At 42.2% G+C, this 8,974-nt stretch overlaps 1 long non-coding RNA gene across 1 annotated transcript; it reads right to left on the bottom strand.

Moving 5' to 3' along the window:
• Nucleotides 1-528: 528 nt before the first annotated feature.
• LOC119911691 lies at nucleotides 529-4,026 on the bottom strand. The gene is made up of 3 exons (XR_005445975.1): nucleotides 3,705-4,026; nucleotides 668-3,221; nucleotides 529-589 (listed from the first exon to the last, which is right to left on the bottom strand). It is a non-coding gene; the product is annotated as an uncharacterized LOC119911691 (long non-coding RNA).
• Between the last annotated feature and the right edge of the window lie 4,948 nt (nucleotides 4,027-8,974).

Genomic DNA, 8,974 nt, shown 5'->3' with positions numbered 1-8,974 from the left:
AGCAGACCACGACACAGAGAGAGGAGGAGAGGAAGAACCAGCAGGAGAGGTAGTTGAAGGAGGGCTTGTAGTGGTGGGTTTCACTAAATTGAACAAGAAATTATAATTAAAAGCACAGAAAATAAAATAAATATATAATTTATTCAACAGCATGCTAACAGAAAGACACAGAAGTGAATTCATAATGCCTAGTTTAGAGTTAAAAAGATCACGTATCAAACGGTGAGTTAGAAAGTTAGAAATGTTGTCACATCATGAATCATCTCTGCTGTCCTGAAACCTGCTGAACTCAATGTAGAAAACAAAACAAGGTCAGTTTGAGAATTATCTTTGAGCTCCTCACCTGTGACAGAGATCCAGCTGGATGGAGACTCTCCACGACCTCTGATGTTACACTTGTAGAGGCCTTCATCAGACTTGTTAACATGGTGGATGGTCATGTGACCTGTAGGCTCAGTCCTGATGAGGGAGCCATCTTTATAGAAACCAGCTGGGAGGTTGGAGGGAGGGGTCTCTGTTTTACAGTGCAGAGTGACATCATGTCCCTCCATCACAGGGAGGACAGGACTCTGCAGGATCACTGGTCCACCTCAACACAGAGACAAACTACAGCATTTCATCATTTACACACAGCTTCATCAACACTAACTCCACAGTCTGATCTTACCAGTGACAGTGATGTTGATGGTGTTACTGGTTGCTCCCTCTCTGGACTCACACCAGTAAACTCCACTGTCCAATTTGGTGATGTAGCTGATGTTACAGGAAGAACCAGCTGATCTTCCCCAGTCAGCTCCACACTGAGTCCTGGTTCCTCTGGTTGTGTTCCTCCTCAGCGTCCATCCAGCAGAGCTGTCGTCCTCCTCACAGCTCAGAGAGACAGACTTCCTGATGAAAAACTGAGAGCTGCTGGGACTCACAGTCAGAGAGGCTGGAGCAGATACGTTACATTTTTTAGCTAAATGAACAATGGTCTCATTTATAAAACTGTGCGTAGAAACCTCACTAAGTGTACGTGTGTCCAAAAGCCAAAAAATGGTGTACTGCAAAAAATATTCAGACTTATAAAAAAGTGCGTACGCACACTTGTAAACAATGTTCCCTTTATAAATCACAATCAACTTGAAATGTGGCGCATGTGAGGGAGCTCCAATCACCCATAGTTTCCTCTAAATAGTCAGTGAAACGCCCTTCATTAATATTAATACGTACTGACTGCATGAAGGAAAGGAGACAGAGATTCTGACAGAGAAGCTACAAAACGAAATTTAACTCAGTGTGACACTGACGTTCTTTTTGGTGAAGCTGAAGCTGTTTGGTGGGTAACCCGTCTTGAGTAGTGACGTCACTGGCTGAAGGGAGAAACACACACAGACGGGATGACCCAGGTACTAATTTGGATTCCCCCATTTGAGTAAACCAAAAGCACAACGCTTGCGTTTAAACATTCAACACTACACAAACACTCCACTCACTACACAAACACTCCACTCACTTAAGGAGGCTGCTGATTAAAATAAACATGACTTGTTGTAAATGACAATAAAATATGTCTATGAAGATTCTAAGTCATCCAGGTCGGTTGAAGATCTTCAACCATGTCCAGTTGCCCTTGATTTTAACCTTCGTTGGATGACAATAAAATAGTGTTATTTTTCCATAATGTGTTTTTACAAGCAGCGCATCACATCCACACGCTGGCCCACAGCGTTTGGCTCGATAAGGCAACAAACATCTGATAACAGTAGGCTATGTGAAACTATGCTCTCCTATTTGCTCAACTGACACATTGAAATCAGTTTAAATAAAATTTGTCCTCCTGTTCACCTTATTTATGAGAATAAATTGCGCTGCATTCAAGTATTGATTAATGTGATTCCTTATTACACTGTACAACATAGGCCTATATGAGTTGTTTTGCGGATGTCATATCTCCGTTTGTGTTTATGATCCTAAATTTGGATATTTTTTTTGCGCTTAAGGGAAAATCTATCAAATGAGTGTATGATTATTTGGAAAGGCTTTAAGCCTATAATACTCAGAGGTAATATTTCGATATATTTTACACAGTAGTAGGCCTATTCATTTCAAACCGTAGCCTCCTGTATAGTAATACCATAATAATATAGTGGCAACGATATGCATCTGTTCATCATTCATTCATTCTCTTCAAAGCTCCTCGCAGAACTATTTATAAACCAACCAATGTCAAGTATAGGGAGACGCAGCCCACATAGGCAGGACGCAGGTCTGTCCTGTAAAGTTATTCAGTGTGCTGCAGAAATACAATGTGAAACCAAACCAAAACTATCCGAACGTAGCCTATTAAAATTTCATGAACATTTCAAACCGTTTCATCTTCTTGCCATGTGAGTCGCCGTTTCTCTTTTCTGTTCTTTATATGCGTACGCATGGTTCAAAGTTTAATTACGGGACGCACATTTTCCCGTCAAGGTTTTTTTTTTTTTTTTTGGATCACAACCTTTGCTTGGGAAGTGGCGTACACACGTTTCCAGCTCTTTTTTGTGTTAAACGATGCATTTAGAAATGAGACCCCAGATGTCTCACAGTAAAAACTTGACACTTTGTTGGATAGTTAACGACCGGATATGCTTAACTAATCAGTGGTTACTAACACACTTGGCCACAGTACTTCTCCCCCCACAGCTTGGACATCAACAGCACAGTTGGTTTGAAGTAATTAGCTCAGGGAAACAGACCAAGCTTTATTATCATTATTCATTTCCAACCAGCCCAGAGAGGTCAGTTATTTAAGCATTTGTTAATCATTAAAAACGACAGTGAAAATACCAATATCAATTTATCCTTTATTTCAATTATATTGTTGACAGAATTTAGGGGGGATTGATGAAGTTGGCCTAGCTAATCAAACTTTTGCAGCTGCCGCATTATGAATAAAGATTCAGAAGATCCACAGCGCTCAGCTCCCAACTTTCCACAGCTGTGTCTGTAACGTCTCCGATGCTGCCCAGCTCTGGTGTTAAAGTTGCAGTGTTACCAGGAATAGAAATGAATGCTATTTAACCAACATGTGGAAAAAAGAAGAGGTGGTGGCCTTTGTTTTTTTATTGTTGTGTTCAAACTCTTTACATCTCTTCCCATTTTACATGACTTTTTACCAGAAAGCGTTATGTGAACAGCTTTGAGTGTCAGAGTTCACTCACCTCCGCTGGTCCTGCAGCTCAGCAGAGAGATCAGCACTGAAGAGAAACCAGAGATTTAACATAAAACCAGACCAGACAGAGAACTGGGAAACTTACTGCTCCAAAAATACAGCAAAATCTTCCAGCCCTAAATTAATGTACTGTTTGTGGATATTTAATATCTCAACAGTGTGTGTGTGTGTATATATATATATATATATATATATAAGAATAACATTTCTGTGACACTTTAGTGGAACAGAAAGTTAATACTGAATTCTGCCTAATTATTAAAGTAACCTTTTAAAGACGTCTGTTTCAGATAGATTAAAGGAAGAAAAACACATTAAATATGTTGCAGCTCTGTGATGGTCTATTCTGCTCTCTTTGAGACGTAGCAGTTTATTTAATTTCTGTTGCCTCATAAAGTTTGTTGCACCTGCTGTGGTTTCCATAGACTTTATTTATTTATGATCAATAAAGTCTAAAGGGCAATAATAAGAATTTACAGTTATTTCGGTTTTATCAGATTGTACTTACAGAGCAGAAAAGATGTCCGTCCCATTGCACCATTTGGTGTTATGAAACAGTCCAGTTAAACTCTTCTCTAGGGCTGTACAATTAATCTCATCGCAATCGCGATGTCGTCATGTGCGATTACATAACCGCAAGAATTGTGCTTTAAAATTAAACAGAAATGGTGTGTGTGACGCTGCCTTCTGTGTTTGTTCTCGCATGCGCCCCTATAAACAGATACGCCTACTTGCAATGACAGAAATTATGAGCAGTGTGCCAGTAATGTTTAAGACAACAACCTGCCGTAACCCCCCTCTCTGCCCGCCGCTGATCGTTCAAAACACAGTCTGACTTGTCACCGAGTAAAATGCCTGCGCTCCTGTCGCCCTGTGACAGAGACAGAAGGTTTGGGTTTGGCTCACGGGCCATTTAACGTCAGCTGCATCACAGACGTCCCATAAGAACTTTGGCTGTATCGGTGCATTTAGTTGTTCAACATGTTCAACATTTCACAGAGCGTTCACGTTCTTGTCGGCCTGGATGGGCGGGACATTAAAAAAAGTTTGACGTGCTACAGCAAACTTTCAAATGTTTAACAATGTGATTATTATCTAAGTTAGGACTTAGCATTAACAAATTACAGACCGATGTAGAGCCTTTTTCTTGCACATGGATTTAATAAATAAAAACAACCCATAGAAATGAAACAGCTGTAACTGGATATAGGCTAATTATCGACTAGTGGTAGAATAGTAAACTATTATGACATTATAATAAATTATTGTTATATTAACAGTGTACTATTAAGTAAACATTATACTCTTTAATACACTCATGTACGGTTCCTCCTCCAGGTTGTGGATAGGGACTCTGTATTTGTCAGATACATTGAGCCTGTGCCATTGTGCCAAAATGTGCTGCTTCTAGCCGCCTCCTCTGTAGAGCAACACACTCCCCTTGTTCTGTTTTACACATGTTTTACTTCTTCACAAGCTCAACATATCATCAGGAGACACGGGGCTCTACACAAAGCAAACTGGGCTCTCCACAAATGGAGGTGCAGAAAGATTATTTGCTGTCTTCTCTTCTTTCCTGCTGGCGACGATATAATGTTCACACAACGAGGATGTATTATGCTGTATGTATTTGGCGAATTTGAATTAGCCTCCTGTATAGCTAGTGCTGCAGTTAGTAATACCACACTAATATAGTGGCAACGATATGCATCTGTTCATCTATCAATCATTATTTTTAAAGCTCCTCGCAGAACTATTTAATAACCAACCAATGTCAAGTATAAGGAGACGCAGCCCACATAGATGATGACGACGGGTTACCACACAGTCTCACTCCCTACTCGTCAAATGTCTGACGCATGGTCAAGGCCCTTTGTCGTCGCTTTTTAAAGACTTGGGTAGCCCTTTTGCATCAATTATTGACGTTTAGGGATCCACAGTCAAGTTAGCAACGCTTAGCAACAATAAATATGCAATATCCGGTTACACTTTCAAGATAAAACGTAACGTTTCGATACATTGCCATGTTGAAACGCGCATAATTAAAGTCGTGAAACGTTGCAGTTTCGTTAGGTTTAGGCACAGAAAGTACTTGGTTGGGTTTAGGCAACAAAACTACTTGGTTAAGGTTAGGAAAAGATCATGGTTTGGGTTAAAATAGCTATGTATGTCAATTAAGACTTAAGTTAACTAACGTTAATGTCAATTTACCTCACTCGCCTAAATAAAAACATTTAATGTTTTGTTTCGCACGGGACACAAACCCTGTTCTCCTGCTTCAAGGTCCGGGTTCTGGCCCTCTATCCACCCCAATCACCTCCTTACTTCGTCTTTTCTCTTAAATATCATACTTGCCTTTACCATCAAAAACTGACACAACAGGGCTTCCCTCAATACGTCGAACTATGACGTCAAAGGGATCCCTAGTGCGTCACAAACTGACGATTATGGCGTTTGACCAAGCGTCCATATGTGACGACTTGGGAGTGAGACCGGGTTGATGATGAAGACAGGACGCAGGACTGTCCTGTAAAGTTATTCAGTGTGCTCGCAGAAATGCAATGTGAAACCAAACCAAAACTATCCTAACATAGCCTATTAAAACATGGACTTTGGGTCCGACCTTGATAAAGATACGTCACTGAGGGCTCTGATTGGCTGAATGTTGCCATTTAATTATAAAGTTGAAGCAGCTGCATGTTTCACAACAACAAGTCTTATAAACAGTGTGGGAATAAAATCCTGTAATGTCTCCGCAGTTGTGACTAATTATTGGATGTTCCCCTGATCTCAGGTGTGAGGCCTTCTGTTTGGACTCTCAGATCCAACCCACCAGCATCCATCCTTTAAGGACCGGGTGCAGCTGGTGGACAGAGAGCTGAAGGACGGAGACGTGTCTTTAATTCTGAAGAACGTGAGCAGCAACGACGCTGGAACATACGAGTGTCGAGTTGCAACAGGAGGTTCAAGACGTAAGAGAGCCATTATTAAGACTGAACCAATCAGAATCATCCAGCTGGAGGTTTCAGCCTCAGGTTAGTTTGTGTAGGTCAGTGTGTCTTTTAAAAACGTATTAAAACATTTTGTAGAAGTTTAGATCAAACTTTCCTGGGTTTCTCGAGAAGGGTATGACTGCATCCTGGAGCCTCCCGTCTCATGCCCTCCTGCCTGGTGCCTTCCGCTAGTTTCTACATTTCAAAATAAAAGCTCGCGTCTTGTTCCCTATTTCTACCTCGTTCTTTGGTGTTTTTGAACTGATAAATGAAGACTGTCGTGCTAATGATAAGTGTCAAAATGGAAATCGCGAATTATGTGTGTGGTACAAACTCCTGCACAGTAGATGGCGGTATGCACCTAAACGTTGTTTGCAATCCGGTCTCAATCAAGAGAAGAAGCAGCAGCAGAAGGAAAAAGTGTCGCGGGTGAGTTCATTCATGCAATCAATTAAAAACGTATAAATACACTGCTCAAAAAAATAAAGGGAACACTAAAATAACACATCCTAGATCTGAATGAATGAAATAATCTCATTAAATAATCCTTTCTTTTCATAGTTGAATGTGCTGACAACAAAATCACACAAACATTATCAATGGAAATCAAATGTATCAACCCATGGAGGTCTGGATTTAGAGTCACACTCAAAATCAAAGTGGAAAACCACACTACAGGCCGATGCAACTTTGATGTAATGTCCTTGAAACAAGTCAAAATGAGGCTCAGTAGTGTGTGTGGCCTCCACGTGCCTGCATGATCTCCCTACAACGCCTGGGCATGATCCTGATGAGGTGGCGGATGGTCTCCTGAGGGATCTCCTCCCAGACCTGGACTAAAGCATCCGCAACTCCTGGACAGTCTGTGGTGCAACGTGGCGTTGGTGGATGGAGCGAGACATGATGTCCCAGATGTGCTCAGTTGGATTCAGGTCTGGGGAACGGGCGGGCCGGTCCATAGCATCAATGCCTTCCTCTTGCAGGAACTGCTGACACACTCCAGCCACATGAGGTCTAGCATTGTGTTGCATTAGGAGGAACCCAGGGCCAACCGCACCAGCAAATGGTCTCCCAAGGGGTCTGAGGATCTCATCTCGGTACCTAATGGCAGTCAGGCTACCTCTGGCGAGCACATGGAGGGCTGTGCGGCCCCCCAAAGAAATGCTGGAGGATGTTGCAGGCAGCAGAACGTTCTCCACGGCGTCTCCAGACTCTGTCACGTCTGTCACATGTGCTCAGTGTGAACCTGTTTTTATCTGTGAAGAGCACAGGGCGCCAGTGGCGAATTTGACAATCTTGGTGTTCTCTGGCAAATGCCAAACGTCCTGCACGGTGTTGGGCTGTAAGCACAACCCCCACCTGTGGACGTCGGGCCCTCATACCACCTTCATGGAGTCTGTTTCTGACCGTTTGAGCAGACACATGCACATCTGTGGCCTGCTGGAGGTCATTTTGCAGGGCTCTGGCAGTGCTGCTCCTGCTCCTCCTTGCACAAAGGCGGAGGTAGCGGTCCTGCTGCTGGGTTGTTGCCCTCCTACGGCCTCCTCCACGTCTCCTGATGTACTGGCCTGTCTCCTGGTAGCGCCTCCGTGCTCTGGACACTACGCTGACAGACACAGCAAACCTTCTTGCCACAGCTCGCATTGATGTGCCATCCTGGATGAGCTGCACTACCTGAGTCACTTGTGTGGGTTGTAGACGCCGTCTCATGCTACCACTAGAGTGAAAGCACCGCCAGCATTTAAAAGTGACCAAAACATCAGCCAGGAAGCACAGGAACTGAGAAGTGGTCTGTGGTCACCCCCTGCAGAACCACTCCTTTATTGGGGGTGTCTTGCTAATTGCCTTTAATTTCCACCTGTTGTCTTTTCCATTTGCACAACAGCATGTGAAATTGATTGTCAATCAGTGTTGCTTCCTAATTTCACAGGAGTGTGACTGACTTGGAGTTACATTGTGTTGTTTAAGTGTTCCCTTTATTTTTTTGAGCAGTGTATATCTGAGCTCTGCTTTAGTCAGTGTGAAGCTTCTCATTTATTCATTTTATTTTTATCCAAAGCGACTTAAAACTACTAAGGATGTCAGAGGTCGCACGCCTGTGGAGCAACTAGGAATAGAATAGAATAGTCTTTATTGTCATTGCACTGTGAAGGTACAATGAAATTTAGGGTGCTCCAACTAGGGGTTAAGTGTCTTGCTCAAGGACACATTGGTGGACATGTCACAGTGGGGAACTTAACCAAAGATCTCTCACACCAGAGGCATGTGTCTTATCCACTGCGCCATCACCACCCAGCTTCTCATGTTTAGAAAATAAGAATATGTAAGAATGACACGGTAATTTACTTTGCATTTTTTCATGCCTGAACAAAATTCCCTACCCTTCAACTGAAAACACATTAAATAACACATTCAAAGAATATACAATACACCAGTTACAAAAATGTAACATGTGACTGAGTAAATAATGCCTATTTCCAGGAAGTCATGTTGATTCACAAACTGTGTGAGTTTCTTTTAAAACACCAGATGTCAGCAGAGTTACTCTGCAGCCAGCAGGATGACAGAGTGAACGTCCCTATTCTTAAAATCCAGTAACGTCCAGCATGTTCATCTTTAGAGATGGGACCCCCGATATGAGAAAAGGGCCTTTGGACTGATTCAAGCATTTAAGAAAAAATAACAGTTTCACTGTTCTGGATCTTTATCACTTCAATTTAAAACTGGTTAAAACAAAAAACAGGACTCTCAGTGATCATTAAACTTCAGATATGAACCACAGTTT

This window comes from Micropterus salmoides, unplaced genomic scaffold (genome assembly GCF_014851395.1).
Source record: "Micropterus salmoides isolate LMB-PRFRI ecotype aquatic unplaced genomic scaffold, ASM1485139v1 Ms_hic_scaffold_2, whole genome shotgun sequence".
NCBI lineage: Eukaryota > Metazoa > Chordata > Actinopteri > Centrarchiformes > Centrarchidae > Micropterus > Micropterus salmoides.
The sequence above is the reverse complement of the archived record's forward strand: the minus strand, read 5'-3'. Positions and strand labels throughout refer to the sequence as shown.